Source organism: Haliotis rubra, unplaced genomic scaffold, assembly GCF_003918875.1.
Source record: "Haliotis rubra isolate DU_JTF1 unplaced genomic scaffold, ASM391887v1 Scf9, whole genome shotgun sequence".
Lineage (NCBI taxonomy): Eukaryota > Metazoa > Mollusca > Gastropoda > Lepetellida > Haliotidae > Haliotis > Haliotis rubra.
This window is the reverse complement of record NW_025767634.1, coordinates 1136218-1153004: the sequence shown is the minus strand read 5'-3', so window position 1 is coordinate 1153004 and position 16787 is coordinate 1136218. Positions and strand designations below refer to the sequence as shown.

Genomic DNA, 16787 nt, shown 5'->3' with positions numbered 1-16787 from the left:
ACACAGTATATAACTAAAGTATGTACTGTTTACGAATATAAATTACAGTGCACTCTGTCTAATTCGGACCAGCTTGGGACCGACTAAAAAAGTCCGAATTATACAGTAGTCCGAAGTACACAGATTTTAATGGAGTTATCTCCCTTTGACGATCATACGATTGCGCATGAAACACATGTTACATGAATGCGTATAAAGACGAAACATTGACAAAGAACATGTACATTTGTTTATTACATACTGGCATATAAAAGCTTCAGTTTGTGAAGAAATCAGTCATCAAAGACTGTGAGTGACTTTTGTACTAGCACAAAAGTGTACATCGATTACGACTGTACAGTCATGCAGCATGGTTGTTATGAAGAGTTAAAGTATGTTCTAGTTACGGATTTACATGTACACGTATATCTTGAAACCCAAAACCAGAAGTACCCGTAAAGATCCGGGTTAAAATTGGTCTCCAGCAACCTATACTTCTTGTGAGAGGCGACTAACGGGATCGGGTGGCCAGACTCGTTGACTGGGTTGACACATGTCATCGTATCCCAGTTGCGTAGATCGAACCGCATGTTGTTAATCACTGGATTGTCCGGTCCAGACTATATTATTTACAGGCCGTCGCCCTATAGCTGGAATATTGCTGAGTGCGGCGTTAACCAACCAACCAATCAAAACCTGAAACGATACAAAGACGTGTTGCTATGACACCAAACCTCATATCTGAATTACATAATCACCCCTGATGATAACAAGATTTTTAGCGTAAACACGAAGTTCCGCATACATTAACATAAGACCGCACGTAGTGTTGATCGTAAGTCAGAACCATGCATAAAATCGGCCAATATCATATTCAGAACAATTTCAGAGAAATGCGATGGGACAAGACATTTCATTGATGACAATTAACGCAAACGAAGCTCACTGTCGTCTGTCTTCAAAGAGTCACGTGGGCTGTTATAGGATTCAAAATGTCACGTGGGTTTCCACAGCATTCGTACACGGTGACAAATGGGTTTTTTCTGACAGGACTGTGTGGAGATTACGACCAAGACATCCGCGATTCATTGACACATTTTGAGGAGAAGTTTGTAGAGACGATCTTGTCTAGGTGTCGCTTTTTAGACTATAAGAATAGATGTCATTGCAACATCTACGTGCTTGACTGTACTTGTCCCACAGTCGAGAATTTGTTTTAGCGGTCTCATGTTTAGTTTTCTCAATCCCATTGAGTGACAAGAAAACATATTTACATCATATTTATACGGATGCATGTACAATTTCTGCTTAGCATATTGCCTTGCAACATTCTAGTAGTCAATTTCACCTTTATGTCGAGCTGTTTTCCAGTCTTTCAGTATCTACATTTCACAACTTTAATCAAGTAGGCCTTTTCTAGGAAGCTTCGCAAGTGCCTCATACCTACTTGCTCAAAATGTGTATGATAATGATTACAACATACAAGATTTATTTAGCTTTTCAAAAAATGATTTCGAAATTTCAAAATTTCTTATGAATATGCATAGGGTTTGTCGCCTATATGTACTTCCTGATTCTGGTTTATGTTACGACAGTGTGAGTGAGTTTGGTATTTTATGAGATTCTGGTTTATGTTACGACACAGTGAGTGAGTGAGTTTGGTTTTACGCCGCTTTTGGCAATATTCCAGCAATATCACCAGAAATGGGCTTCACATATTTTACCCATAGGGAGAATCGAACACGGGTCTTCGGCGTGACGAACGAACCCTGTAACCACTAGGCTATCCCACCGCCCCTGTTGTCCCATAAAATAGGTTTAAATATATACGTCAGTGGTCTACAGGCTCCTAGTGCCTTTATCGAGTTCTTTTCGAGTTAATTATATACGTGAAAATGAGGTTTCACAATGAATATGATTGTTTGGTTATAAAGACCAGCTGTGTTTATTTTGACTCTGGATAGATGTGAATGAGTATACCTATTTGAGTATACCTATTTGAGTATACCTATTCGAGTATACCTATTTGACAGCGACATTATATTTAGGTTGTTGCTTTTGATCTGAAACAGTGACTAAAGTCTGACCCAGAGTTCTCCGACGTGGTTTAAAACGTGTTTTTTGTGTGTTTCAAACTCAAAAGAAAGTCTACGGGGTGTTGAATCCCAGATTGAATGAATGATGGGAGATAACTCTTAATCCCATGTGTGTCAACATATATAGGAGGTGAAGGAAGCGCTCGTAATATATGGTCAGTTTGGATCTGTTCATTTAACAAAGCATCACAATACTCGTTGAATAAGAAAAAGACGTTACGTTTTGGAAAAAATAAATCAACACAAAGTGCCTGATAGATCTGTAAAACAGGTTTGTGTGTACTATGCGTGTTCAAATATAAGCGTTGAAGCAGTATTTTAAAGGCTATAGCAGGTAAAAACAATTTACTGTAACAGTCTCTTCAGTTATGCCTTTCAGTTTCGGTAAGTATGTGTACAACCGTAGTATCATGCGCTCTATAAGATAAGCTCTGGTTTCTTGGTTCTCAAGTTTAAAAATCAGAACCGTTGCCCCTAATCATGCCCTCACCACACGTGGTACTTCTACCCCTACCCTACTCCTTCTGCCTTACATCGAAGCCTATCCCTACCATAACCCCCACCCCTACCCCTACATCATCCCACGCCCCTCTGTTCACCCCGAACCGCCCCAAACTCTATATTTTGGCTGGCTTCCTCTTCACTGCCGCCCGCTTTTCCTCCAGCTTCTTCAGTTTCTCTTCCCTCGCCTGAAGCTGGTACTCCGCCTTCATTTTCTTGATGAACTCGCGACGTTTCTTCTCGTCCTTGACAGCTTTGTGCTTTATTTCCCTGTCCAGTTGTTTCCTTTGTACTTGTTCCACCAACCTGAATAAAATCGTGGTAGTAATGTTCACTCAATGAGATTCATGCCTCATTTATGAATGATTTTGTCTTTTGTAGAAGAAATATATGTCTAATGCAGTTTATATATAAATACAATATGAGTCCAGATATTTCTTATTGCCAAATCTCCTTTATATCTACACAAGATCTTTCGCCGTTCAACGGCTCTTCACTGAAGTGTACAATGAATCATTCATTGCCGTTTAACGGCGAAAGATCTTGTGCAGATATAAAGGAGATTAGGCAAGAAGAAATATCTGGACTCATATTTTATATATTTATTGCTTATACACCTGCAGAAATCACGTGTGTGTGTGTGTGTGTGTGTGTGTGTTGTGTGTGTGTGTGTGTGTGTGTGTGTGTGTGTGTGTGTGTGTGTGTGTGTGTGTGTGTGTGTGTGTGTGTGTGTGTGTGTGTGTGTGTGTGTGTGAACATTTCTTCAGAAAATGGCCAAAGATGTGATTCTTTCTCTGACTGTGATTTGTTATTTTCTTGAAACATTATCTTTATAACAAGCAGTGACATATAATATCACAAAGAACCTACTTATCATATCTGAAGACATCCGCTATGATTTGTTTCTCTTCAGCGGTATAGTGCCCTCGGAATGGGATTTCCCTAGGACGATGGGGAGCTTTTCCACGGGGAACGACCCCCATCCCGGCGGGGACAAAGAAGGCCACTCCTCCGCTGGTCTGACGGTCGAGGACCAATCCCTCATCCTGCAGTTGTTGAAGAACCTCCGTCTCCTGACAGACGGGATGTGGACGGTGTCACCTGGCACTGGGCGTAGTCCAGCTGGAGAGGACAGTTGTTCTTGCTTGTCAGACCATTTTCAGCAAATTTCTGCTTCAAAGGTTTAACCTTGGTCTGTTTGCATCCCATTTTGGAAACATCCACATGCCAGTGACGTTTTGAGTCTAGTCCGAGTTTCTACCACAAGATTGGTAGAACAATAACACGGCGATCAGATACCCACTGGATGACACGCCACAATGAATGACGCCATGGATGACAATCTGCAAGATACAATGGATAGCACAGTTGATGACGCAAAGAATGACACAATATCTGAAATAACGGATGGTATACTAGACGATACAATGAATAACACAGGTGAAGACACAGAATGATGATGACGTAAAGAATGACACAATATCTGAAATAACGGATGGCATACTAGACGATACAATGAATAACACAGGTGAAGACACAGAATGATGATGACGTAAAGAATGACAATAATATCTGAAATATTGGATGGCATACTAGACGATACAATGAATAACACAGGTGAAGACACAGAATGATGATGACGTAAAGAATGACACAATATCTGAAATATTGGATGGCATACTAGACGATACAATGAATAACACAGGTGAAGACACAGAATGATGATGACGTAAAGAATGACACAATATCTGAAATATTGGATGGCATACTAGATGATAAAATGAATAACACAGGTGAAGACACAGATTGATGATGACGCAAAGAATGGCACAATATCTGAAATATTGGATGGCATACTAGACGATACAATGAATAACACAGGTGTAGACAAAGAATGATGATGACGTAAAGAATGACACAATAACTGAAATAATGGATGGCATACTAGACGATACAATGAATAACACAGGTGAAGACACAGAATGATGATGACGTAAAGAATGACACAATATCTGAAATAACGGATGGTATACTAGACGATACAATGAATAACACAGGTGAAGACACAGAATGATGATGACGCAAAGAATGACACAATATCTGAAATAACGGATGGCATACTAGACGATACAATGAATAACACAGGTGAAGACACAGAATGATGATGACGCAAAGAATGACACAATATCTGAAATATTGGATGGCATACTAGACGATACAATGAATAACACAGGTGTAGACACAGAATGATGATGACGCAAAGAATGACACAATATCTGAAATAATGGATGGCATACTAGACGATACAATGAATAATACAGGTGAAGACACAGAATGATGATGACGCAAAGAATGACACAATATCTGAAATAACGGATGGCATACTAGACGATACAATGAATAACACAGGTGAAGACACAGAATGATGATGACGCAAAGAATGACACAATATCTGAAATATTGGATGGCATACTAGACGATACAATGAATAACACAGGTGAAGACACAGAATGATGATGACGCAAAGAATGACACAATATCTGAAATAACGGATGGCATACTAGACGATACAATGAATAACACAGGTGAAGACACAGAATGATGATGACGCAAAGAATGACACAATATCTGAAATATTGGATGGCATACTAGACGATACAATGAATAACACAGGTGAAGACACAGAATGATGATGACGTAAAGAATGACACAATATCTGAAATAATGGATGGCATACTAGACGATACAATGAATAACACAGGTGAAGACACAGAATGATGATGACGCAAAGAATGACACAATATCTGAAATAATGGATGACATACTAGACGATACAATGAATAACACAGGTGAAGACACAGAATGATGATGATAACGCAAAGAATGACACAAGGAAATCACAATGAATAACACAGGTGAAGACACAGAATGATGATGACGCAAAGAATGACACAATATCTGAAATAATGGATGGCATACTAGACGATACAATGAATAACACAGGTGAAGACACAGAATGATGATGACGCAAAGAATGACACAATATCTGAAATAATGGATGGCATACTAGACGATACAATGAATAACACAGGTGAAGACACAGAATGATGATGACGCAAAAGAATGACACAATATCTGAAATATTGATGGCATACTAGACGATACAATGAATAACACAGGTGAAGACACAGAATGATGATGACGCAAAGAATGACACAATATCTGAAATAATGGATGGCATACTAGACGATACAATGAATAACACAGGTGAAGACACAGAATGATGATGACGCAAAGAATGACACAATATCTGAAATAATGGATGGCATACTAGACGATACAATGAATAACACAGGTGAAGACACAGAATGATGATGACGCAAAGAATGACACAATATCTGAAATAATGGATGGCATACTAGACGATACAATGAATAACACAGGTGAAGACACAGAATGATGATGACGCAAAGAATGACACAATATCTGAAATAACGGATGGCATACTAGACGATACAATGAATAACACAGGTGTAGACACAGAATGATGATGACGCAAAGAATGACACAATATCTGAAATAACGGATGGCATACTAGACGATACAATGAATAACACAGGTGAAGACACAGAATGATGATGACGCAAAGAATGACACAATATCTGAAATAATGGATGGCATACTAGACGATACAATGAATAACACAGGTGAAGACACAGAATGATGATGACGCAAAGAATGACACAATATCTGAAATAATGGATGGCATACTAGACGATACAATGAATAACACAGGTGAAGACACAGAATGATGATGACGCAAAGAATGACACAATATCTGAAATAACGGATGGCATACTAGACGATACAATGAATAACACAGGTGTAGACACAGAATGATGATGACGCAAAGAATGACACAATATCTGAAATAACGGATGACGTACTAGACGATACAATAAATAACACAGGTGTAGACACAGAATGATGATGACGTAAAGAATGACACAATATCTGAAATAACGGATGACATACTAGACGATACAATGAATAACACAGGTGAAGACACAGAATGATGATGACGCAAAGAATGACACAATATCTGAAATAACGGATGACATACTAGACGATACAATGAATAACACAGGTGAAGACACAGAATGATGATGACGCAAAAGAAAAAGAATGAAATAATGGATGGCATTAATCACACAATGAATAACACAGGTGAAGACACAGAATGATGATGACGTAAAGAATGACACAATATCTGAAATAACGGATGGCATACTAGACGATACAATGAATAACACAGGTGAAGACACAGAATGATGATGACGCAAAGAATGACACAATATCTGAAATAACGGATGACATACTAGACGATACAATGAATAACACAGGTGAAGACACAGAATGATGATGACGCAAAGAATGACACAATATCTGAAATAACGGATGGCATACTAGACGATACAATGAATAACACAGGTGTAGACACAGAATGATGATGACGCAAAGAATGACACAACATCTGAAATAACGGATGGCATACTAGACGATACAATGAATAACACAGGTGAAGAACACAGAATGATGATGACGCAAAGAATGACACAATATCTGAAATAATGGATGGCATACTAGACGATACAATGAATAACACAGGTGAAGAAACAGAATGATGATGACGCAAAGAATGACACAATATCTGAAATAATGGATGGCATACTAGACGATACAATGAATAACACAGGTGAAGACACAGAATGATGATGACGCAAAGAATGACACAATATCTGAAATAACGGATGGCATACTAGACGATACAATCAATAACACAGGTGTAGACACAGAATGATGATGACGCAAAGAATGACACAATATCTGAAATAACGGATGACATACTAGACGATACAATAAATAACACAGGTGAAGACACAGAATGATGATGACGCAAAGAATGACACAATATCTGAAATAACGGATGGCATACTAGACGATACAATGAATAACACAGGTGAAGACACAGAATGATGATGACGCAAAGAATGACACAATATCTGAAATAACGGATGACATACTAGACGATACAATGAATAACACAGGTGAAGACACAGAATGATGATGACGCAAAGAATGACACAATGGAAATCACAATGAATAACACAGGTGAAGACACAGAATGATGATGACGTAAAGAATGACACAATATCTGAAATAACGGATGGCATGCTAGACGATACAATGAATAACACAGGTGAAGACACAGAATGATGATGACGCAAAGAATGACACAATGGAAATCACAATGAATAACACAGGTGAAGACAGAATGATGATGACGCAAAGAATGATCTGAAATAATGGATGGCATAGACGATACAATGAATAACACAGGTGAAGACACAGAATGATGATGACGCAAAGAATGACACAATATCTGAAATAATGGATGGCATACTAGACGATACAATGAATAACACAGGTGAAGACACAGAATGATGATGACGCAAAGAATGACACAATGGAAATCACAATGAATAACACAGGTGAAGACTAAAGAATGACACAATATCTGAAATAATGGATGGCATGCTAGACGATACAATGAATAACACAGGTGAAGACACAGAATGATGATGACGCAAAGAATGACACAATATCTGAAATAATGGATGGCATACTAGACGATACAATGAATAACACAGGTGAAGACACAGAATGATGATGACGTAAAGAATGACACAATATCTGAAATAATGGATGACATACTAGACGATACAATGAATAACACAGGTGAAGACACAGAATGATGATGACGCAAAGAATGACACAATGGAAATCACAATGAATAACACAGTTGAATACACAAAGAATGGTACACTTCATGACAACAAATGTCACGATGGATGTGACCGTAGAAAATACAATGAATAACACAACCGAAGACCCAGAGGGTGTTTAACGGGATGATAATGAATGTCACGATTAATGAGACAATGGAAAATATAATGTATAACACAAATAGATGGAAACTTCAATGTATAACACAAGAGAATACGCAAAGGATGATAAACGGGATAGCAATGAATGTCACGATGGATGAGACAATGGAAAATACAATGTATAACACATATAGATGGAAACTACAATGTATAACACAAGAGAATACGCAGAGGATGATAAACGGGATAGCAATGTATGTAACGATGAATGAGACAATGGAAACTACAATGTATAACACAAATCAAGACACGGAGGATGATAAACGGGATAGCAATGAATGTCACGATGGATGAGACAATGGGAACTACAATGTATAACACAAATCAAGACACAGAGGATGTTAAACAGGATAGCAATGAATGTCACGATGGATGAGACAATGGGAACTACAATGTACAACACAAATCAAGACATGGAGGATGATAAACGGGATAGCAATGAATGTCACGATGTATGAGACAATGGGAACTACAATGTATAACACAAATCAAGACACAAAGGATGTTAAACGGGATAGCAATGAATGTCACGATGGATGAGACAATAGAAACTACAATGTATAACACAAATCAAGACACGGAGGATGTTAAACGGGATAGCAATGAATGTCACGATGGATGAGACAATGGGAACTACAATGTATAACACAAATCAAGACACAGGGGATGTTAAACAGGATAGCAATGAATGTCACGATGGATGAGACAATGGAAACTACAATGTATAACACAAATCAAGACACGGAGGATGATAAACAGGATAGCAATGAATGTCACGATGGATGAGACAATGGGAACTACAATGTATAACACAAATCAAGACACAGAGGGTGTTTAACGGGATGATAATGAAGGTCACGATGGATAAGACAATGGAAACTACAATGTATAACACAAATCAAGACACGGAGGATGATAAACAGGATAACAATGAATGTCACGATGGATGAGACAATGGGAACTACAATGTACAACACAAATCAAGACACAGAGGGTGTTTAACTGGATGATAATGAAGGTCACGATGGATAAGACAATAGAATCTACAATTAATAACACAAATCAAGACACAGAGGATGCTAAACGGGATAGCAATGAATGTCACGATGGATAAGACAATGGAAACTACAATGTATAACACAAATCAAGACACGGAGGATGATAAACGGGATAGCAATGAATGTCACGATGGATGAGACAATGGAAACTACAATGTACAACACAAATCAAGACACAAAGGATGTTACACAATATGACAATGAGTGTCATGGTGGTTGAGACAATGGACAAGAGAAATGAAGACGTAAAGGAGGATTCATTTGATGACACAAATGGTACTCCTGTTTCAGTTTGAGTGTCGATACCTGCTTCTATGTAGGAGTGAATTTCAATTTGTCGGGTTTTTTGTCAGTTCGAAATTTGCTCCAGTATGTTTTCATTGAGTTTTGACTTGGCTCCGCTCGCACGTACTACCCTGTACCTCATATTTCATCATATCTATTTTTTACCAAGCCGCCGTAGGGTTCGGACGTGTTTACTCGGAGCTCCCGATAGCCCTGTCCTGTTCCCGGTTATGCCCCACATATGGCGAACATGGCAATCCCATATGACAGACTCACTTAAATAACAACCCAGTGTATGGTTGCGGAGATCTATTTATGTGTGTTTACGGATATTCATGGATCATGGGCATACGGATGGCTTGAAAACTCTATAAAGCACGTCAACCAACAGGTAAATACCTATGTGCACTATCCTCTACTGATATCATAATGACTGAATGTTTCTCCCCCCAAACCTATTCTACACAGAATCCTGACAATGTTGATTATGATATTGTGAAACAGCTGGATGATATATTTGGGGAAAATGATAGGAAAACCTGCGAGGGAAAACTGCTTGGAGTCTACGATAACGACGATCAGGGACTCAATAATATAAGATTTTCTCTATATGATGTGGCTAAATCCGAATGTGAGGATTTTCCTGAAGGAATACTTATCAGGCGTGTGAAGCGAAGTGGCCAAACTAAAAGCGTAGCTGAGAAATATGCTTCTGATGCGTATGTGCTTTATAAGTTTATTAAAGGTGTAATTCCTGCCCATGTGATTCAAACTGATGTTCTGACCAGACAAAAATCTGTTCAAGATAAACCAGGACACGAACATGTTCATGAGAAGGACAAAGACCTCTTTGGGAATATGATGTCAAAACTGATGTTTATTCATGACGACATGAACAAAAAGTTTGAAATTGTGTGTAAACGTTTAGCAGAATTTGAGGACAGATACAATAATGATATGGTCAGACTCCTTGATGCATATGATGCAAGAGTCAGTGAAACAAAACACTATGAAGCTGAAAACCTAGCGTTGTTGTCCAAAGAAAAAGTGTTGAAAGCGGAAAACCTAAAACTTTGCAATCAACTTAAACAAAGTGAAGCAGAATTGAGAGACTCAAAGGACACTTTCATTACAATGCTAAACTCTATTGATAAGAGTGTGCGTGCAGTTGACGGAAAGATGGATTGCATAAACACAAGAAACAAGTTATTGTATTCGGACACTGTAAAGCTAGGTAATCAGTTGTCAGATGCTGACTTTGACGATATCCACAAAGTGCATGCTCAAGCCCCAAGCGCACCCACAGCAGCACAAGCCCATCGTATGCCAAGTTCACCACAGGTTATTGTTCGCAAGGATACACCAATCACTCCAACCGACAATGACGTAATCATCTGTGAACACTCTCACCCCTACGATGAGCGTGCTGATAATGAAACCCAGAGCAATACAAGGAAAGCCAGAACTGTGACATTCAACAATGAGTGGAAAAAGTCATTTAGTGGTGTTTCGAAGCATAGGAATAAACGTTTAGTGCTAAGTTATGTCAGGGCTGACAAGTCTTTGACATCATCAAAGACGCTATAGTGGATTACGCTAAAGACCGTGGCGTTGTGATATCTCATACCAGATTGATGAAGCATTGGGACAGTCCGCGTAACCCGACATACACCATACGAATTACAGTCACTAGAGACTCTGCTGACGTCATCATGGATGACGACTATTTCTGGCCTGAAAACGTGAACTGTCGGGAATGGGTTCCGAATAATACATGGTACGGCGATAATGGACATGAAGGTAACGGACAGTAATATATGTCTTGCAATTTATACATACTGATTCTTGTAATGTCATTATCTCGTGTCATTACATGGAATATTCGTGGTGTTACGAACTGTTTGTCGGAACTCAAGTATAAACTGGATAGCTGTGATATACTGTTCCTAAGTGAACACTGGCTGAATGACAATCAGAAACCAATTCTAACTGATCTTCATGACGACTTCCATGTGTGTGTCAAATGCCAGCAGAACCATTCTTCACCTAGAGGAGCTGGTGGAGTTGCATTGTTCATCAGGAAGCAAGATAGTTGTAGTGTCTCGGTATTAAATATACCGAACAGTGAACACATCATTGGTGTTAAGATGACTAAATGTGGCATTCCAGTGTACATAGTTGGTGTGCGACTTCCATCGTCTAATGTCATGGACACTGTCTACGCAGAAGAACTCCATAATGCTATGGATGTATACGATACCTGCTCATATCATGGACAAACTGTAATACTTGGTGATTTTAATACTGACCTTCGGACTCTCCCAGCATTAAACTCTCGAGCTAAGTGTTTGCAGAGAGCTTTGAAGGAACGTGACCTAATCTCGATTGTACCACTGGACAATCAAAATGCTTACACCTACACTAGTAAATGTAGACAGGTTAAAACTATGATCGATTATGTTTTTGTTAACACTGATTGTAGAAGTAGCATTGTTGGCTATGATATTGACTATTCCATCCCGTACTCTGTCTCAGATCACTACCCTATACTTATTTGTATGCATGTAACTGATGATGTACGTCAAGATCACTATGGGGGTGAAAAGTTAAACTGGCGAAAGGCCAACAGCATTGATCTGATGCTTTATCGCTATGAGACTGAAAATTATTTCAGAAATGTCAGTTTAGATATAGCTGATTACAACACACCAGAGGAGTATGTTGAAGCCTACCATAATTTCATCCTTGATTCATTACATGCTTCAGCCAATATCAGTATTCCTGCTTCAAAATTTCAATCCCATTTAAAACCCTACTGGAAGAGGGATAATTTAAAGCCATGCCATAACGATATGCGACACGCACGTAAAGAATGGGTCCATATGGGTAAGCCACGAAATAAGGACGATGTTCACTACGTAAAATATAAGCAGGCTAAGAGAATCTTTCGAAAAAAACATCGCCGATCAAAACGTAAACTTCAAGATGAAAAGTTCAGGGACATCTATGAAGCAGCCGAAGTTGATATTCAGGAATATACCAGGGTTACAAAAAAGTACAAACGCAATAAAGAACGAGTTAAAACCCTTGTGTACGAGAACGAGACCTGTGACGCTCCAGAAAGTATCTGTAACCTATTTGCTAAGTACTTTAGGGATCTCTCCCAGCCGTATGAAGATATCAATTTTGATCAAGATTTTACCTGTCTTGTTAATAGTGTTATTGAAGATCTTGTCACAAGACAAGACGTTGATGACTGTAATGACACCAGTATGAATCTTTTATGTCCATTTACTGGTGATGAACTATTGAAAACTGTAAAATCATTGAAGACGGGTAAATCCCCAGGCCCGGATCATATTGTAAATGAGCATGTTAAATTTAGTGGAAGATCACTCATCAACCACCTTCTTACGTTTTATAATGATATTGTTTCTTATGAATATGTTCCTAAGTTGTTTAGTGTGGGGAATATACTTCCAATCCACAAAGGCCATGGTAAAAGTAAGGATAACCCTTCTAATTACAGAGGCATCACACTTACTCCAGTTTTAGGTAAACTTTTTTGAAAGATTACTTTTGAATAGAATCGAAAGCTGGGCAACAGAAGTAAAGAATTTTCCTCACCCTTTTCAGTTTGGTTTTAGAAAAGGTGCTGGAGCAGAGACCGCATTATTTACGCTCCAAGAAACTATTGCTTACTACAATGAAAGAGAAACGCCAGTATACTGTGCATTTGTCGATAATGAAAAAGCATTCGACCGGGTTTGGCTTAATGGTCTTTTCCTAAAACTGCACAACTTTGGAATTAAAGGTAAAATGTGGAGACTTTTATACATACTTTCTTCATCAATGAAATCACGTATTAGCATTGGCGGACATATTTCGGATACCTTTGAAATACGTCAGGGTGTTGGGCAAGGACGGGTCCAATCGGCTTGGTTGTTTACACTGTACATTAACGATCTGTTAAATGCTGCTGATAATTCAGGAAGAGGCTTAAACCTGCCCTGGGCCACTACCCCTGGTATCCTACTTGCAGATGATACAACCCTATTAAGTTGTACACCCGATGGTCTTCAATGTTTATTGAATGTTATATCTGATTATGCAAAAACATGGCACCTTAGGTTTAATGCTAGTAAAAGTGCCTTCCTTCTGTTTGGTGATTATCATAAACACGAATGCCCAGAGCTATTTTTGGGTGATCATGTTATTAACCGCAAAACCGATGTCGTATATGCGGGCCTGTACATAAACACCGCTAAATCTACCCTTAATCGTACTGTTTTAATATGTGAAAAGCTTAGAAAGCTAGTCAATGTTAACCACAGTCATGGATTGTATTTTGGTGGTCTTCACCCTATGCATGCTGTACGCATATGGGAACGTATTGTACTACCCTGTGGTCTATTTGCCTGTAATATGTGGTGTAACATATCAACTAAAAGAATACGATATGCTTGAATGTGTGCAAAAGTACTTCTGTAAAAAGTACAAGGGTTCTCTAAACGCACGTGCTCGGTCATTGCCAGAGACTGTCTTGGACTTGTATCACTACGTGCGTATATTGATCAGAGAGCATTATTGTTCCTGGGAAGACTGCTTAACACTGATATTAGTTTCATTTTCAAACGAATTCTTCACTATAGATTAGCTCAACATGATTGTAAGGATAGTATGCAAAAATGCTGAAGTGTAAATCCTCTCCTTTACACCATATGTTATATCTTACCTGTAAATATGATCTTACTGAATATGTTGACATTTATCGTAACTCATCTGTATTTGTTACCAAAATCAATGGTCAAATCTTGTAAGAGATAAAGTCTCAAAATTTGAAGCAAATGTCGTTACCTCTGAGCTTAACTACAGAGTCAATCTCCACAGATACGCTCTCCTACGCAATCCAGCTGCTAGTAACAAACTTTGGTTAATAGCTCTTAATGATTCAGATTATTTCTATGACATATCCTACCTCATCCGTGTCGGCACTTTCGCTATACAATCTAAAGAATGCTTATGTGGCACATATGCCTATGACGTTGTAAAACATGTATTTCTCTTTTGTCCACAAACGGAATGTAACAGAGAGCGACTACTTAGCTCCCTCATTGATCTATTGGATGTTACAACCTTTGTAAGTGTTTGGAATGATGATGATGATGCACTGATTAGTTTTCTACTTGGAGGAGTGCCAAATGACAACATTAGAGATCTTGATACTGATCTATGGATTCAATGTATGAAAATCACGAGTAAAGCTGTTCATGAATGGAAACGGTTTTTCATCACATGTTACTAGATTTACACACACACACACACACACACACACACACACCCATATATACATATCTTTAAATGTTTTTGTATTGTATAACTTTCAAACACTTGTACCTTGTAAAATGTAATATCTGCTAAATCATGCATATGTATCTTCAATTTTGGAGGAAATAAAGACGATCTATCAATGTATAACACAAATCAAGACACAAAGGATGTTTAACGGGATAGCAATGAATGTCACGATGGATGAGACAATGGAAACTACAATGTATAACACAAATCAAGACACAAAGGATGTTTAACGGGATAGCAATGAATGTCACGATGGATGAGACAAGGGGAACTACATTGTATAACACAAATCAAGACAGAGGGTGTTTAACGGGATGATAATGAATGTCACGATGGATGAGACAATGGGAACTACAATGTATAACACAAATCAAGACACAGGGGATGTTAAACAGGATAGCAATGAATGTCACGATGGATGAGACAATGGAAACTACAATGTATAACACAAATCAAGACACGGAGGATGATAAACAGGATAGCAATGAATGTCACGATGGATGAGACAATGGGAACTACAATGTATAACACAAATCAAGACACAGAGGGTGTTTAACGGGATGATAATGAAGGTCACGATGGATAAGACAATGGAAACTACAATGTATAACACAAATCAAGACACGGAGGATGATAAACAGGAAAACAATGAATGTCACGATGGATGAGACAATGGGAACTACAATGTACAACACAAATCAAGACACAGAGGGTGTTTAACTGGATGATAATGAAGGTCACGATGGATAAGACAATAGAATCTACAATTAATAACACAAATCAAGACACAGAGGATGCTAAACGGGATAGCAATGAATGTCACGATGGATAAGACAATGGAAACTACAATGTATAACACAAATCAAGACACGGAGGATGATAAACGGGATAGCAATGAATGTCACGATGGATGAGACAATGGAAACTACAATGTACAACACAAATCAAGACACAAAGGATGTTACACAATATGACAATGAGTGTCATGGTGGTTGAGACAATGGACAAGAGAAATGAAGACGTAAAGGAGGATTCATTTGATGACACAAATGGTACTCCTGTTTCAGTTTGAGTGTCGATACCTGCTTCTATGTAGGAGTGAATTTCAATTTGTCGGGTTTTTTGTCAGTTCGAAATTTGCTCCAGTATGTTTTCATTGAGTTTTGACTTGGCTCCGCTCGCACGTACTACCCTGTACCTCATATTTCATCATATCTATTTTTTATGATTAATATTCAACTCACATTCTTTACACAGCCATCAGCGTTATAAACAGATCAGGATCGCTGCATGTTATAGCAACGAAATTGTGCTGCGTCACACCTGGTACAGTTTCTAACAATATGAAATATATATCATCCTACCCAATGGATTGCACTCAATTCCTCCTATCGGACTTGCTGTTTCACTTCTCGACAACAGGGCATTGTGATTTTCCGTGCTTGTTCAGATTGCAGGGATATGATATTATAAAAGCATACGTGCGTAAATGGAACAAACTG

The 16787-nt window shown here is 38.4% G+C and overlaps 1 long non-coding RNA gene across 1 annotated transcript; it reads right to left on the bottom strand.

Annotated features, from left to right (window-relative positions):
* Window positions 1-1932: 1932 nt before the first annotated feature.
* Window positions 1933-16787, bottom strand: LOC124263851. The gene is made up of 4 exons (XR_006894973.1): window positions 16650-16787; window positions 3447-3971; window positions 2002-2882; window positions 1933-1959 (listed from the first exon to the last, which is right to left on the bottom strand). It is a non-coding gene; the product is annotated as an uncharacterized LOC124263851 (long non-coding RNA).